At 32.6% G+C, this 15,978-nt stretch overlaps 1 pseudogene; it reads right to left on the bottom strand.

Annotated features, from left to right (window-relative positions):
- Positions 1 to 648: 648 nt before the first annotated feature.
- LOC101957040 (nucleophosmin pseudogene) lies at positions 649 to 1,515 on the bottom strand (annotated as a pseudogene).
- Positions 1,516 to 15,978: the final 14,463 nt, after the last annotated feature.

Below are 15,978 nucleotides of genomic sequence, written 5' to 3'. Positions count from 1 at the left end.
ACGAACCTGCCAGATTGCCCAGTTTCAAACCCAGACACTACCATATTCAAGGCATGAACAGAATTCTATCCCTTATCAGCTACATTTTAATCATAAATGCAAATAAACAAAATAACATAATGAGCGCTACCTTATAGACTGTCTTTTTTTTACTTTATTAAAATACTGAGTTTTATTTCACATGTATATTTTTGTCTCCCCACCATTTCCATGTCTGACCATCACTACTACTATGACCTATCATAACATTCCATACATACTTAGAAACCAAGCAAAGGGTGGAGTTCCATCTTTCAAAACTAAACAGGCATTTTGGACAACACATTCTTGGCAATAGAAACTTGACAACATTTATCAAACACGGTAGGGAAAGTTCTCACTTTGCATTATAAAAAGGACAGCCAGATATCAACTGTTACAGAAATGAAATAAGACGGAAATTTTTAACAAACTTGTTTAAACTATTTTCTTAAAGAGACTTCCTCCACTGCCAGAGATCTTTTTTTTTTCTTTTTTTTTTTTTTATTGGTTGTTCAAAACATTACAGAGCTCAAGACATATCATCTTTCATACAATCGACTCAATTGGGTTTTGAACTCCCCAAATACATAATACAGACTCACTTCTGTTACATACTCACATCACTGCCAGAGATCTTGAATAGCCTCCTGGTCAGTCATCAGGAAGCAATTCTTACATAATTGACGAACTTGGCTTCCACTTTGGGAAGAGAACCACCTTTTTCTATACTTGCTTGCATTTTTGCTTTATGTCTTCTACAGAACTAGGTCCTTTTGGTGTTTTAGGAGTTTTTTCCTGTTTTTTTGAAGGATTCTTGACCTTTTGATCTTGGTGTTGTTGGTTTTGAGTCTTTTCCATTCTGGTTCGATTTTTGTGCATTTTTGGCTGGAGTGGAGTATCTCATATAGATTTCTTCACTGGAGCTTTTTCTTCAGTTTCCTCATCATCAAAATCATCATAACAATCATCTTCATCATCATCATCTTCTTCTTCATCAACATCGACATCTTCATCAGCAGCAAGTTTTACTTTTTTCTGGGGAAACTTGCTACCACCTCCAGGGGCAGATCACTTTCCAGATACACTTAAGAGTTTCACATCCTCCTCCTCTTCATCTTCTGACTCTGCATCTTCCTCCACAGCTACTAAGTGCTGGCCACTAATATGCACAGGCCCTGAACCTCACTTCAACCTTAAGACCACAGGTGGTGTGATTTCAAAGCCCCCAAGGGAAACCGTTGGCTGTACTGACATTTTCAATGTTGCCAGTGTTACTTTAATTGGACTGCCTTCATAACTCATTGCCTCTGCTTCAACAATGTGCAATTCATCCTTTGCACCAGCCCCTAAACTGACCGTTCTTAATAATAACTGGTGCTCATTTTCATCATTATCCACCTTAAAGTGATAATCTTTGTCAGCTTTTAGCTCACAACCGAAAAGGTAGTTCTGGGGCCTCAGGGGGCTCATGTCCATATCCATCGAATCTTCCATGCACTTAGGTGGGAGAGAAGGCGGACTGAAAATGGGTGGCTGCTCTAAAGAGGCTCAGGACGGAATCACTCCAGGACTTATAGACTGTCTGTAAAGTTTTGCAATCATTCTTGAGCTATAATAAATGTAGTGGTTTGATGGTAATGATAATAATGGTGATTACATAGTATATGATATTATTTCAGCTTGGAAGAAAATACTTAAATAGTACAAAGATACCTTTAAGATTTTAAAGTAAAAAAAAAAAGTTCTCAGGAGCTACTATTTATTCAGAAGTTGGAATATTTTAAAGAGTTAGTCCTATTTCTGTTGAAATAGCGTTTGAAGCAAAGAAATTAGGTAGCACTTAGAATATACTTTGAGTAGTTAGAGAATAAGAAAACTAGGGCAGCCCATGCAGAGTAAGGGAAGGAAAATGAAGTAGGAAATGAGATCTGTCAGCTAACCTAGGTGCTGGCTCAATAAGAATCATCAACTTAACTTACAAAGTCAATGGTAAGTGAAACCAATGGAACGAAGTGTTTAGGACCAATTCTGATGTTATATTTGTATAATATTTTGTCAAGAAGAAGGAAACTTAGAAATAAAAATTAACTACATCAAAAAATGCCAACATGTGTAGGTTTTCACTTTCAATTTTTCACTATTTTGGTTCCTCAGAGGCCAAAATAATAGCCACTTGAAATGAAGAGGATATATATGAAGAGCTAATTTTTTTACTTTATTGCAATTTAATTATTTTAAGCTTAACGTGAATTAGCCACGTGCATGTAGTGCTACCTTATTAAAAATCATAGCTGTAGACTTCAGGCTCCCCATCAACTGAACTGTGCAATTCATGATACCTGACTGCCTCCATTTTGAAAATGCCTCAAAACTAAACTTGAAATGGGAAATCAGAATCAATAACTCATATTTGAGGCTGCATATTGTTCCTGGAAGAAATATTATACAAACCTTTTAGAAAACCATTCTTCATTGGAAGAGGTTTCAACTTTGAACATGTTTGGGCTCAAAATGTCCTAGCAGGATGTTTTATGAAGCTTGTATCCCAAATCAACATGGAAATATTGACTGAAATTTATATAATCTATTTTTTTCTCAGATGTTAGAATAAATATTTTTTTTTGTTTTGTTTTTGACTTGAAATTTTTACTTTTACTCTAGGAAACTGTAGCAATTTTCATTCTTTGCATTTTATTGGCAAGCTGATATTTAAACTACTCATCTCAGATGTTTCTCATAATAAATGTTGACTAGTCTCTTGCTATCTGATTGGAAAGTATTAGTGACAAATTCAAAGATATCGTACTTTCCTTACTGCAGTGAAAGAGGAGCAGATGGAGAATAGTATTGTATTTACATGCATCATAATTATGGTTTGGGGAAATTAACTAGATATATTTGTTTATTGGTGACAAATAATGCATTATGAGACATGAATAAAATCTTTCCATTATCTAATATGTTCATTTTGATTTATCTAATAATGTATTTCTTTACTTTTATGTTTCTTGTCACATGTAATTGAGCCATGATAGATTACATTTGACATTTTGGTTCTGCTTGCCATGTTTTGCTACTTTGGATATAGAATAAAAAGTAACCACTAGTCCTTTGTTGCATAAAACTCTGTAAAACACCATTCTACTGACAGGCTCATTAGTCACTGTGTGAGAGGAAAGCTATATTTCTGTACTTGACATGTAAAAGTAAATCAACACTTTTCTAAATGCCAACCATGTTTCAGTTATAAAATGTAAGATACTGAAATTCATAATAGAGACTTTAGAATGTGCATAGATATGTACACAATACATACAAACATACACCATTGCACAAATGCTTTAAACTGAAAAAAGAAAACCTAAAACTTATTTAAACTACTAAAATATTTACATAATTTTTTGAATTGTCTAATGATTTTGCTAATGAAATTCAGGAATCCTAAGTAAAAAATATTTTATGTTGAACTTCTTAAAATATTCAATGAAATAAACAAATCCAATAAACCAGAAAAAAACTTCACATATATTTAAGTGAAAAACAAATGTCTACTGGTTTATTTTTTCCCAGTAGACATATTTTTTTTCACCGTAAGAATCAGAAGGTATGCATAACATCTCCAGATATGAATTGTTGAAATTGAGGAAAAGTGCTGTTTCTGTCTGCAACACTGGGATCTTTCAACATCTTCTAATGTGGTAAAAGAAGATAAGGAGGTTGCTAGAGCACATTGTTTTCTCAGTTGAACCAATCCATGCAAATAACTTGCTTGTTTGGTTTATTTCTGGAACATCATTTAGAAACATACCTCATGGAGTGAAACATCTTTTTCCCCAAATCAAGGAAAGATCCAAACAAAACAAAACTATTGAAAGCAAAAGAACACAATAAGTTTTGAAACATGTTTGTCTCAGAATAAATCACTGAATGAAAGTCTTAGGGGCTTGAAAGATTTCCTCTTTATACCTATAAAGAAGACCCCTATAATGGTTAAGAGTGGAAGTTCTTTCTCCCTCTAATACATTTGTGAAAGAAAAGCCTTTTTGTTTTCCGTTTAGAGTGTACATTAAAAAATGAGATTATATTTTTGTAAGTATATAATTTATATATGATATGTACAATTAAATTATATCAATATGTTTTATTTTAGAATGTTCTATTCTTAGGTTATTCATTCTTATTTTTAGTCATGGGACTGTTTTATCAACAATAATCAAACATAAGTATTATATATGAGATGACTGATTCTCCCAAAAGGAGATCTATTTAATCCTCTTTGACTTCTCATATAACACATAAAATACTAAAACAAAAATAAAATCACTTCTTAAAGTGTTTTTGAAAGTACAAATTATCTTTTTGATCGACTAAAATGCATTTGCAATATAATTACATAGAAGTCTTAATTTTAATATTGCAAAAAATAACTATGTCCATTGTGAGGGAAGTCAAGAATTTGGAGCTTCTTTTAATGCTGTGGAAGAATTAAACAGGATTTTAAATCAGAAAAATTTGAGCAACCTGCCAATCCTTAATTTGTTATGTGAGCTTCCAAAAGCAACCAAGGAAAAAAGAATAATATATGTGAAAAACTTTAAACTGAAAGAGGATTTTCTTAAACATCAATCATCTAATCCTCAAAACAACCTCATGATATAGACAAAAGCTACTTTGTGATCCGTTTACAGATGGAAAAGTCTAGGATTGGAGAAACTAAGCAACATTCTTCAAATTACGTCATGTCTACCAGTTTCTCTCATTCCTATATAGGATTTTTAATATTACATCAGTTACAAATGAAACAGTTATATTTTCCTATTGTAGTTCTCAATGTAGGAGTTTGATTTGCTATGGTTTGACTCTTTACTACCTGCATATCCTTAGCAGTTTCTATTAGTGAACCTAGGTATAGATCTCCTTAAATTAAGAATTGCTTTTGCCCTTCTCAAAGATGAGAATGTGAACCAATGTTTTCTCCATTTTCAGTAAAGCTAATTTTGTGATAATTTTAGACTCCTAAGCCACATGGGAGGCCCAACTGTGAGAATGAAATTTTGTAATTGTCTAGAAATGCTTGACAGACTATTAACATTGAACAGATTGTATTCATTCCTCTTTGAAATAATCTTTTGGGTTCTGTTTTTTTTTTAATTCTATTAATGTGAAATGTAGATTCAGGTTTTTTTTCTTTTTATTTTGGTAATGAGAATTGAACCCAGGGTGCTTAACTACTGAAACACATCCCCATCCCTTTTTCTTTCTTTCTTTTTTCTTTTTTTTTTTTTTTTTTTAACTTTGAGACAGAGTCTCCCCAAGTTGCTTAGAGCTTAATTAAATTGCTGAGGCTGGCTTTGAACTTGTGATCCTCCTGCCTCCCCCTCTTGTGCGTTGCTTCATGTTTGAATGATAAACCAATCTTGCATTTCTTGGATGAATTCCATTTGGTTGTATTCATAATTATTTCATAATTATTTTTATATGCTGCTGGATGTAATTTGCTAATATTTTGTTGAATATTTATAGATAAACGTGATTTCATCAGTATTTCTCCTTCAAAGTTTGTCTTGTGTTGGAATCAGTATAATACTGACCTTGTAAAATGGATTGGAAAAGTGTTCTCTCCTATATTTTTTATTTTTGGAAGATTTTGTAAAAACTTGAGTTCATCCTTATTTTACTTCTTAACCCAATGTACAAGTGAAGCCATTTGGGCCAGCTTTTCTTCGTGATAGGCTTTTAATTCAAAATCTTTAATTTTTAAAGATTTTTCATTTTTTTTCTTGAGTCAGTTCCAGTAGTTTGGTTTTCTAGGAATTCATCCATTACTTCTAACTCATATAATGTATTTGCATATGATTTTTCTTAGTGTTCTCTAACAATGCTTTATGATTGTAAGGTCAACTGTCATGCTCTTTTTCTGTCCAGATTTTAATAAGTTATTTTTTTCTCTCTTCTATATGGTTAATATAGCTAAGGCCTTGAAAATTTTACTTGAATTTTCAAAGAAACAACTTTTGTTTAATTTCTCTGTTGCTTTTTCATTCTCCATTCAATTTGCTTCATTCTTTAATATTTCTTTCCCTCTGCTTTTATAGGTTGAATTTGATTTTTTCCCTAATATATTAATGTATAAGTTTAGGTTACTCTTCAAGATATTCTTCTTCAAAAGAGATTATTATGGCCATTTTTTTAAAAATCTAATCACCATTGTATCTGCATCCCAAAAGTATGGTATCTTGTCTATTTTGGTTTTAGCTTCTCAAAGTATTTTTTATTTTTCTTCTCACATTGCTTATTGACTTTTATTTCCACATAGTTGTCTATTTTCTAAATTACTTTCTGTGTCTTATTCCTGCTTTTATTATGTTGTGAGTGGAGAACATGCTTTGTTTGGCTACAATCATTTTATATTTGCTGAGGCTTATTTTATGACCTTGCATCGTTCTGTTCTAGGGAATGTCTCATATTCACTTGAGAAGAATGTTTATTTTGTTGATCTTGGATAGAGGGCTGCATATGTATTTTACAAAGTGTTTGTTTTGATTTAAGTAATATTTTTTTTCTTTTTTTTTAAAACTAAAGTCTGTTTTGTCTAAAGTTCATACCATCACTCTGATTCTCTTTAGGTTATTATTTCCATGGCATATATATTTTCCATCCTTTTACTTTTAACCTATTCATGTCTATAATAAAGTATGTGACTTGCGGAGGGCATATGCAATCATGCATTTCTTAACAATGGTAATGCATTCTGCAAAATGCATTGTCAGGTGATTTCATTTCTGTGTGAACATCAAAATAGCATATGTTATGGAAGTGAAGATGGCTCCAGCATCACTAGATGATGATATAATCTATGGGACTATCATATATATTTTACCTTTGACCAAAACATTGTTATGTAACTCATGACTGTATGTGGATCATATTACTTTTTAAACCCACTCCCTTTCTTATTTCTTAATCTATTACATTTGGTACAACTACTGAAAAGGTGGTGTTTATGTCTGTTGTTTTCCTATTGTCTTTTATATTACTTGTGCCAATATGGTTTCTCTAACCTTCCATTGCTGCTTCCTTTTGCATTAAGGGGCGTCGACCTAAATAAGAGAAATTCTCCAAACTACATAGAGTTTATTTGGGAGTAGCATTTCAATTGGAGATGTACTTGCTGTAGTAAATTTTGTGCACATTCAAAGAAGCAGAGGCAAGGAAAAGTTTTCAGAGGTACAGGAGGAAGATTATATTACTTGTTTTGAGCCACAGGATTATAACAAAGGTGGCATCATGCCAAGGTTGGAGAGGCACTTGTTGGGATGGTGTCCTTGCATGACTATTTTATTTCTATGTTTGTGGTAGTCTTTGTGCAAGGTTGGGGTTCTGGCAGTTATTTGTGATAATTCTTGTTATCAGGCATGGGTAATGATTGGTCCCCTCTATCAAGACCTCCCAGATTTATTTATTTAATTTTGAGAGCCTGACACAAGCAGCTTCATTTTGATTCTGAGAATTTAGGTAATAGCCATTAACTAGTCAATTAAACTTTCATTTGAATTCCATTATTTTTTAAATTATATATTGTTAGTGATTTCCTTCATTTTTGCTCTGGGTATTCCAACTGGCATCTTAACTTTAAAAATAATAGGTCATATTAATACTAGCATATTCAATATTATTCAAAAATTCTTTTCCAGTGTGGACTATTCTCCCCTCTCTTACGGGCATATTATTGTCAGGAAAATTTTTCCTTTATACATTATAAACTCATCACTGCACTTTTATAATTATTGATTTAGGGAGATTTCTTATAAAAGAAAAATGAGAAAAAAAAGGTATAAATAAAAATTCACTTGCACTATTTTGTACTTGTCCGTATTATTACCTTTTTCAGTGTTCCTTATTTATCCATGTGGATTCTGTTTCCCAGATCTAATGTAAGTTTCAGCATGAGGAACTCTCCTTGGTATTTCTGTAGAGAAGGTTGGCTAGGAGTCATATCAGACTTGCCACTTTCAAGGTTTTGTTTGTTTTATCTTTCTTTTTTTTTTCTGTAGCTTTCTTCAATGTAATGATCAGGCAGTTTGAATTTCTTTGCACTTTTCTCATGTGGACTTTATTGAACATCTTGAATGTTTATACTCATGTTGTTCATATCATCTGGGAAACTTTTGGGCAGTAGATTTTTCAAAATTTTCTTCCCCCTTTTTTTTTTTTCTCTTCTCTTCCCAAGCTCCCATTTCGTATGTATTGGAATGGTCAACAGTACCCCACATACTTTTTTTATTTCTTTTTCTATGTGCTTCTCAAACTGGATAATCCTTATTGACCTATCTTCACGTTTGCTGACTCTTACCTTTCCCAGCTCAGATTGTTGTTTGAGTCTCTAGAGATTTTTTTTTTTCAGCTTTTGGACTTTTCAACTCCATGATTTCCATTTGTTTCCTTTTCTATAATTTCTGTCTCTTTGTTGATGTTCTCTATTTGGAACATCATTGTCACACTGTCTTAGGTATGGTTTCTTCAGTTCTTTGAACATATTTGTGATTATTGAATCAGTTGTCATCTACTGAGGACAAAATTAGGGACATTTTCCATTACCTGCTTTTTTTCATGTGACGTACTTGTATGTTTCTTTTCATATCTTATAACTGTTTTGTTGTTGAAAACTGAAGATTTTAGGTGATGTGCTTTAACGACTGTTATGACATTTCTCCTTTATCCCAGAGTATGTTGTTGACCATTTCTGTTGTTTCTTGCTGCTTTAGTTACTTACCAGGATTATTCCTGTATTATCCACTAATTCTGCATGATCTGCAGCGTATGGCCACTTAATTTTCTAATTTTGTTTCTTCTTTTCTTTTTCTTGTTTCTTTTGAGTTCTCATTTATATTTTGAACCCTGACATCCTATGGGTTACTTCTGGATCATTATAATTTAGTGGTGAGTCACTAATCAGTCAGAAATCTTCTTAAATGTTTTACCCATATAGCTTTATATTGGGGACTATAAAAGAAATTGTGACTTTTGCCAGGCACAGTGGTGCATGACTGTAATCTCAGCTACTCAGGAGGCAGAGGCAGGAGGATGGCAAGTTCTAGGCCACCTCAGCAATTTTGTGAGACCCTGTCTCAAAACATAATGTTTTAAAAAAGAGCTGGAGGTTTAGTCCAGTGAGAAAGTTTCCCTGGATTCAAACCCAGGACCACAAGGAAAAAAGAAAGAAAGTAATCATGACTTTACACTTAGTACTTCACAATGTAGAATTTTGAATCGATTCTCTAGAACCTTTTTGAGGTCTTTCTCATGCTCAGTATTACCAATTCATGTATTCGTTTAGATTACCAAAAATGTGATGGAGCTTTTCAAAGTTCTTTATGGCTATCGAGAACTTCAGAATTCGTTTATAAATTCCTGGCCAGGTTATTGTTTGACTCAATTGAAACACAGGTATCAGCAGCTCTAAACACCTAATAGGAACCAGCAGGTTGCTATTGTTTATGGCAGTGTCCTGAGAGAAGAGCAGTTTCCACCAAATTGAGTTATACAGGCTTTCGTTAAATGTAGCTGTTATTTTGTCTAGAAAGTCACTGCTGAAACCTAAGAAAGGAATTGCAGGCTTCTGCAGTTTTTCCTCATAACACTGGACTTTCTTTAAATGTTCTCTTCTTCCACATTAGAAGGAAAGCTGTTAATTATGATGAGTAGAAATAGTAGTGGTAATTACAATAATAACATTGTCATTAAGTACCCTCTGCCATCAGGCACAGAATCAGGTCCATTTCATGCCTTAGAGAGGTTCCTTAAATCAAATCTGCCAGGCAGGTATTATTAAGATCTCCATTTTCAGAACAGAGGAAATGAGATGGAGAGAGAATAGCCACTGATCCAGAGCCACATTTAGAACATTACAGAACTAACTCTCTCTTTATCACACCCAAGCCTAAGTTTTCCTTATTCTCAAGTGGTTTTTAAACCTAACTGCCTATTAAAATTACTTGAATAACCATATTGAATGTTGGTTATTATACGTTTCTCAAAAATAATAAGAATATATAATTTAAACTTCAAATTCCATAGACTTAATGATTTATTGTGTATCTAACTTTCCAACCTTATCTCCTGAGCCATAACTTCTTTAATAATGGCAAATTCCTTTAGGTTCCCTAAACATATGAAAACTCTCAATATTTATTTGTTTATGTTTTGGACATTTTGTCAAAGACCTCTACTTAACAATTTATTATCTGATTCATTTTTATTTTTATTTTTTTTTTTTACCCATCTTAGTCACCACCCGCTAGAAGCAGACTATATATTTCTGAATCTGGTTTCAACCAACCAAGGATCAAAACTATTCAGGAAAAAATTGTGTCTGTGCTAAACCTGTACAGACCTTTTTGTCATCATCCCCTATACAGTATAACAACTATTCACACAGCATGCACATTGTGTGAGGTATCACAAATAATCTATACATGAGTCAATGTATATGGAACAACGTACACATGTTATATGAAAATCCTAGCCATTTTATATAAGGACTTGAACATCTGCAGATTTGAGTACCTATGGGGAGAGGGTCCTGGAACCCATGCCTCATGAATTCCAAAGCACAACTGTACATATTTTGGAGTATATTTACATCCATACAATTACAACTAATTTCATACTAAAACACACATACAACCCCATACACGTGTAATATTTACAAACATACATACATGTATGCGTTATCATACTGACATGTAATTGATTCTGTCTCTAGATTATATGTTTACCTGCAAATCTGTTGCCTAGAATAGCCCATGGACTTTAGAAGGCATTCAACTAATGTATTGTGTCAATGAATTAATGATACAATAATATCAATGGACGTTTAATACTTTAATATTCTCATATAAGAGGATTAATTTTGCAATTCTTTGAAACAGAACAGTGATACTAACTCATGTTCAACTTTGCTGTCAAATAAAATCACCAAAGTAAAAATTCATGACCTGGTTATTTCCTTTCACTATCTGTGATTTTTATTCTTCATGATGATTTCTCTAAGGACTAGAAAGATTTAAACTGAATATGAATAATCAATCTCATTTCCTCTTTGGACCCAGTGTTGGGGTTTTAACATTGCTGAAGGATTATGAAAACAGAAATGCTGGATTGAATTTTAAATAAATTCACCCATAAATTCAATAGAGCTTGGTGTTTCAGCGTCTCCCCTGTTTTATTTATGTTCCTTCTCTGTTGTTTGAAACACTTCTTACATGAAAACAAATAAGTGTACTTTTTGCAATTGTAAATATTCTAAATAATTTTATTTAAGTATATTTAAAATTTGTTCCAAATGAATTAATATTTTAGCGGTTTGCACTATTTATTTTAATAATAAAAATGTATCAATAGAACTCTGTCTGGCATAGCCTTTTATCTTTCTGAAAGGAGCACTTTGTTATGAATGGATTTTGGATTAAGTTCAGAACTGCACTGTTTTCAGAAAATTACCTACATTTTGGCTAACATCCCAGGGGTACTGGTATACTGTAATGACATTGTTGTACATGGAATACCCATATTTTCCCCTGATCAACAATGCTGGCATCTATTTAAATGTCTTCAATAACATCCTGTTACCCTTATCTTACAAAAGGAACATTTTTGGCGCTTCTAAAATTTATTGTGCTCTTTCTCTGTGTTCTCTCACTGCAGATTTAATGTCTAGTATATAAACCTTCTATTCTTCCTATCACATGTAAACTTTTTTTTCCTCTCTCAAGAAGTCTCGACACAAAAATCTCCCTATATTTTATTTTAAACATTTATTTAATTCATTATTCCCCACTACGATGACAGAACCTTATTTTTGTTTTATTTTTTTCACGTTTACATGACATTTAAATTTTCACTTAAAAGTTATTTTCAGCAACTTAAAAAAAAATCTTTACATACAATGCCTTAACATGAGTCATGTTCCACAAATTGCACAGTTGCATAAGAGACCGTTGTTCTTTCAGTCTTCTGAAAATAATTAGAAAGAAAAGAATATTATGGACTGTCAAAGGTCTTCCAAATTTTAAGCTATATATATGTTACTTGGATAATTTTCTGAAAAAAATGTAGACATCTAGGAACTTCTCTCTGAGATTTCTAAAGTTGTTGGATCAGGCTAAGCCATTTACTATTTTTAAAAGCTTACCAGATATTTCTGATATGATGACATGAGTTATCCCACTGTCTTATTCCAGTGACTCAAATTGCTTCACATATGTTGTCTCGTGTCTTACAAGGTATTTTTCTTCCTGAACTCTCTGGCCTCTTACTCTTAAATCTGCATGTACTCACCCATTTAATTTGATTTACATTTTATTTATGAGTGAATGTCAGAGAGCCATTTCAAAATTAAACCTTTCTTTTGTCACTTTTCTGCTGTCTGCTTGGCTAACTTATGTCAATGTTGATGAGAAAAGATGGGTCTACAACTTTAATGGAGGAGAAAATGAGGATTAATTGCAACAGCTGGAGAAGGTTCCCAAATGTCACGTTATGGATACCATTGTTAGCACTGGCTTTTTGTTGTTTGTTTGTTTTTGTACTGGGGATTGAACACAGGGGTACTTACAACTGACATACCTCCCCTGGCCTTCTTACCTTTTTTTTTTTTTTAATTTTGAGAGAGGGTCTTGCTAAATTGCTGAGATAGACCTAGAACTTGCAGCCTCTCCAACAGCTGAGATTGCAGGTGTGAGCCATAGCTCCCGGCATGGTTAGCAATCTGAAGCAAGTTGTTTTTATCATTTGAAGTTTAGGAGCCATGTAGGACTCAAATTTCTTGTTTAAATCTTAGTGGATGTGAAAAGAAAATTCACTAACATCATAGGAAAGTTTGGGGTTCAAGTTGATAGGAGTATCTTCCATATTCCAAGAAAGTCTGTGTTAAAGCTTGCTGGTTTGGTATAGGTAACATAAATGGCACCCTGCACCTGCATAGAGCTATGTTGGAAACATTCTAGTTAAGAAGTCCTATTCTGTGACAATGTTCTCACCTCTTTTGGGGGGAAAAAAGGTGGTATTTCAATTCCCTTTCCATTATATAAAGATATGGATAGGAGCTAGCAGTCATTATGGCAGACTGTGTCCAAGACAAAATGATTAAAACTGGAGTTAGCACATGATCTAGGAATTCCTCTTCTGAGTATTTATTCAAAAGAATTGAAATCAGTATCTTAAATGATCTTTCCCCTCCATGTTCACTGCAGTGATATTCACAGTAGCCAAGATGGGTGAATGGATAAAGAAAATGTGGGGTGTAAAATACATTGGAATGGTATCGAGACCAAAATAAATAAATAAATAATCAATTAAATCCTGTAATATGCCACAACGTGGATGAACCTTCAAGACATGATGGTAGGTGAAATAAACCAGTCACAGAGTGACAAATATTGGATCATTCATTCTATTGATAAAAAATACCTAAAATAATCAAATTCATTGAAGCAAAGAGAAGAATGGTGTTTGTCCTAGGTTGAGAGGAGGGGAAAATACAGAGTTATAAATTTCTGTATGCAAATTTTAATCATGTAAAATGAACTAGTTCTGGGTACGTAACATACAACATCAAGCCCATGGCTGAAAGTGAAGTTTTGTGCGCTTAAGAATCTGTAAGGTAGTATAGACTTCATGTTAAGTGCTCCTCTCAAAAATTTTTAAAAGGAGAAAAAAAACATTAATCAAGAAAAATATAAAGATGATTGTTATCTACTTGCTATCTTAATAGAGACTATTATTAGAATAAATAGATCATAATGACTTTAAAACATAACAAAAACTGGGATTTTTAAATAGGTCACTCTAATAAAATAAATTTTAATTAAATATGAATTACTACTTTGGTGAAAAAAAATTGTACAATATAAGAATCTAGCCACAGGCATGAAGCTAAAGGCTTGGCAATTAAATCCCATCAGCTATAAAATGATCTTGTTGCAGTTAATAATGTAACAGTAGTTCCTACCAGTAAATAAATTAATAAACTCAGATTTTATTACATGTATATAAAAAGGAATCACACTTTTAACCATGGTCTCATCTCATCTTGAAAAAAAGGGAGTGGTACTTTTTTCTTTGATACAGATATACGTTAATTTTCATTAGGAGAAGCATAGAAGACAGAAGAAAACAGCAAATCAGACCATAATAAAGGGGTGGGGAACGAAGCCCAGGTTAAGTCAGTGGCAATCAAGTTGCCCAGTTAGGATGAGAACACAAGCTGAGTCGTACAGCACAGGAGCCCAATGTCCTGAAGAAGGTAGAGACATGGCAGGGGATTAATACCCGTGAGCAGGTTACTGGTTGCCTGCAAGGTGGTTTTATCCCGTGGACCATGGTAAGTAAAGTCTGCCATTCAGTAAGACAGACCGTTTTGATCAGCAATCCCTGTAAGTTACTGCTCATTTCTTTCCCCCACGTTTCCATCAGTCTCTCTTCTCTCAAATGAATTATTTCTCTCTCTCTCTTGTTTTTCACACCCTAAAATATTCTATTCTTTATTTATCATATTTGAAGTTAGTGAAAATCCTGTACCCTGGAATAAACCCTATCTCATTAGCCTTTAACTTATTGTTCAGAGAAACTGAGAAATGAAAACTCTTTAAAGATATTTGAGATCAAATGTTAAAAATTTAAAGTAGTAATATTGAGATCATTCAATTTCAGTCCTACCTTATTCTGGAATATAACACTTCGATTAAAAGAGTAAATAAATTCTGGATAAAAATGCTTAAAGATAGATGAAAAATATATTTTCTTCTCCCTGTTTATGTATGATAATGGGCTCAAGGTTTGTCCATATTTTCCCAAATTGCAGGATTTCCTTCTTTTTAAAGGCTGAAATACAGGGTCTGTTATTCCTAAGTTACTCCTCCTTGAAGTCAACCACCCCGTTATGAAATAGGAAGTCTTTTTGGATTTAAGCCCAATTCATTTATACTACTTTTGATTCATTTAAAGACGAACTCAATAATTCTACAGAATAAGAAATTTTCCCAGTGTCTTTCTTCTCATTTACATTAGTATACGTCCACTTATTTATATTTTTCTCTATACAAATCCCTTTTAAAATTTCATAAGAGGTTTTAGATATTCGTCTGGAATTCAGATATTACATGCAAAATCCACATAAATTCACATTATGGGATAAACTCTTGAGAATGTTATTTATTACTATCTGACAGTATTAGAAATATCAAGATGTTTTATAACAATAAGTACAATCTAACATAATGCACACACTTGGATATATTCTCAAGACATTTAGATAACAATAAATATGATTTAACACAATAAGACAGAATAGGTCTGACAAACTAGCTGATCATTATTTGTTACATATTAGAACTTTTCTTAATGAACAAGTAAATAAGGTAATAATTTACAAAAGAGGATTACACCCATAAATAGTATGAACAAGACTCTAGCAGTTTATTCTCAAATTTTCTAAATTTGACAAATGTTTCTTTTAATGAACCCATTATAAGTCTACTCTCATAAGTTTAGTAATTTACAAAGAGAATTTTTAATAAGCAAGAAATACCTTTAAGCTGTTTAAGTTGTCTATATTAATTAAGAAAATTGGCTTCAGTGGCACATGTAAAACCTATTGTTCATGTGATTCACAAAACGTTTTTACCTGCATAGTTTATCCTTGAAAAATAAATTTAAACTTTTTTTCTCAATACAGTAATTAACCTATTTGAAAACAATTGCCAAATATATTCTGTGTTTGATTAGTGTATTTCATTGCCTATGTTTCATACTCTTATTTACTAAATTATGGAAGTATTTCTTCTTAAAATTTTTTAAGTTATTAGTTTGATTTCACTAATCATGGGTGATCTGATGGTCTTCTATAGTGGTTGCATTATTTACATTCATGTTGAACTGGTTTAAGAGGGAAATTGA

The sequence above is a fragment of the Ictidomys tridecemlineatus genome, chromosome 14 (assembly GCF_052094955.1).
Source record: "Ictidomys tridecemlineatus isolate mIctTri1 chromosome 14, mIctTri1.hap1, whole genome shotgun sequence".
NCBI classification, from domain to species: Eukaryota; Metazoa; Chordata; class Mammalia; order Rodentia; family Sciuridae; genus Ictidomys; species Ictidomys tridecemlineatus.
Note: the sequence above shows the minus strand (reverse complement) of the source record. Positions and strands in the feature narration are given on the sequence as shown.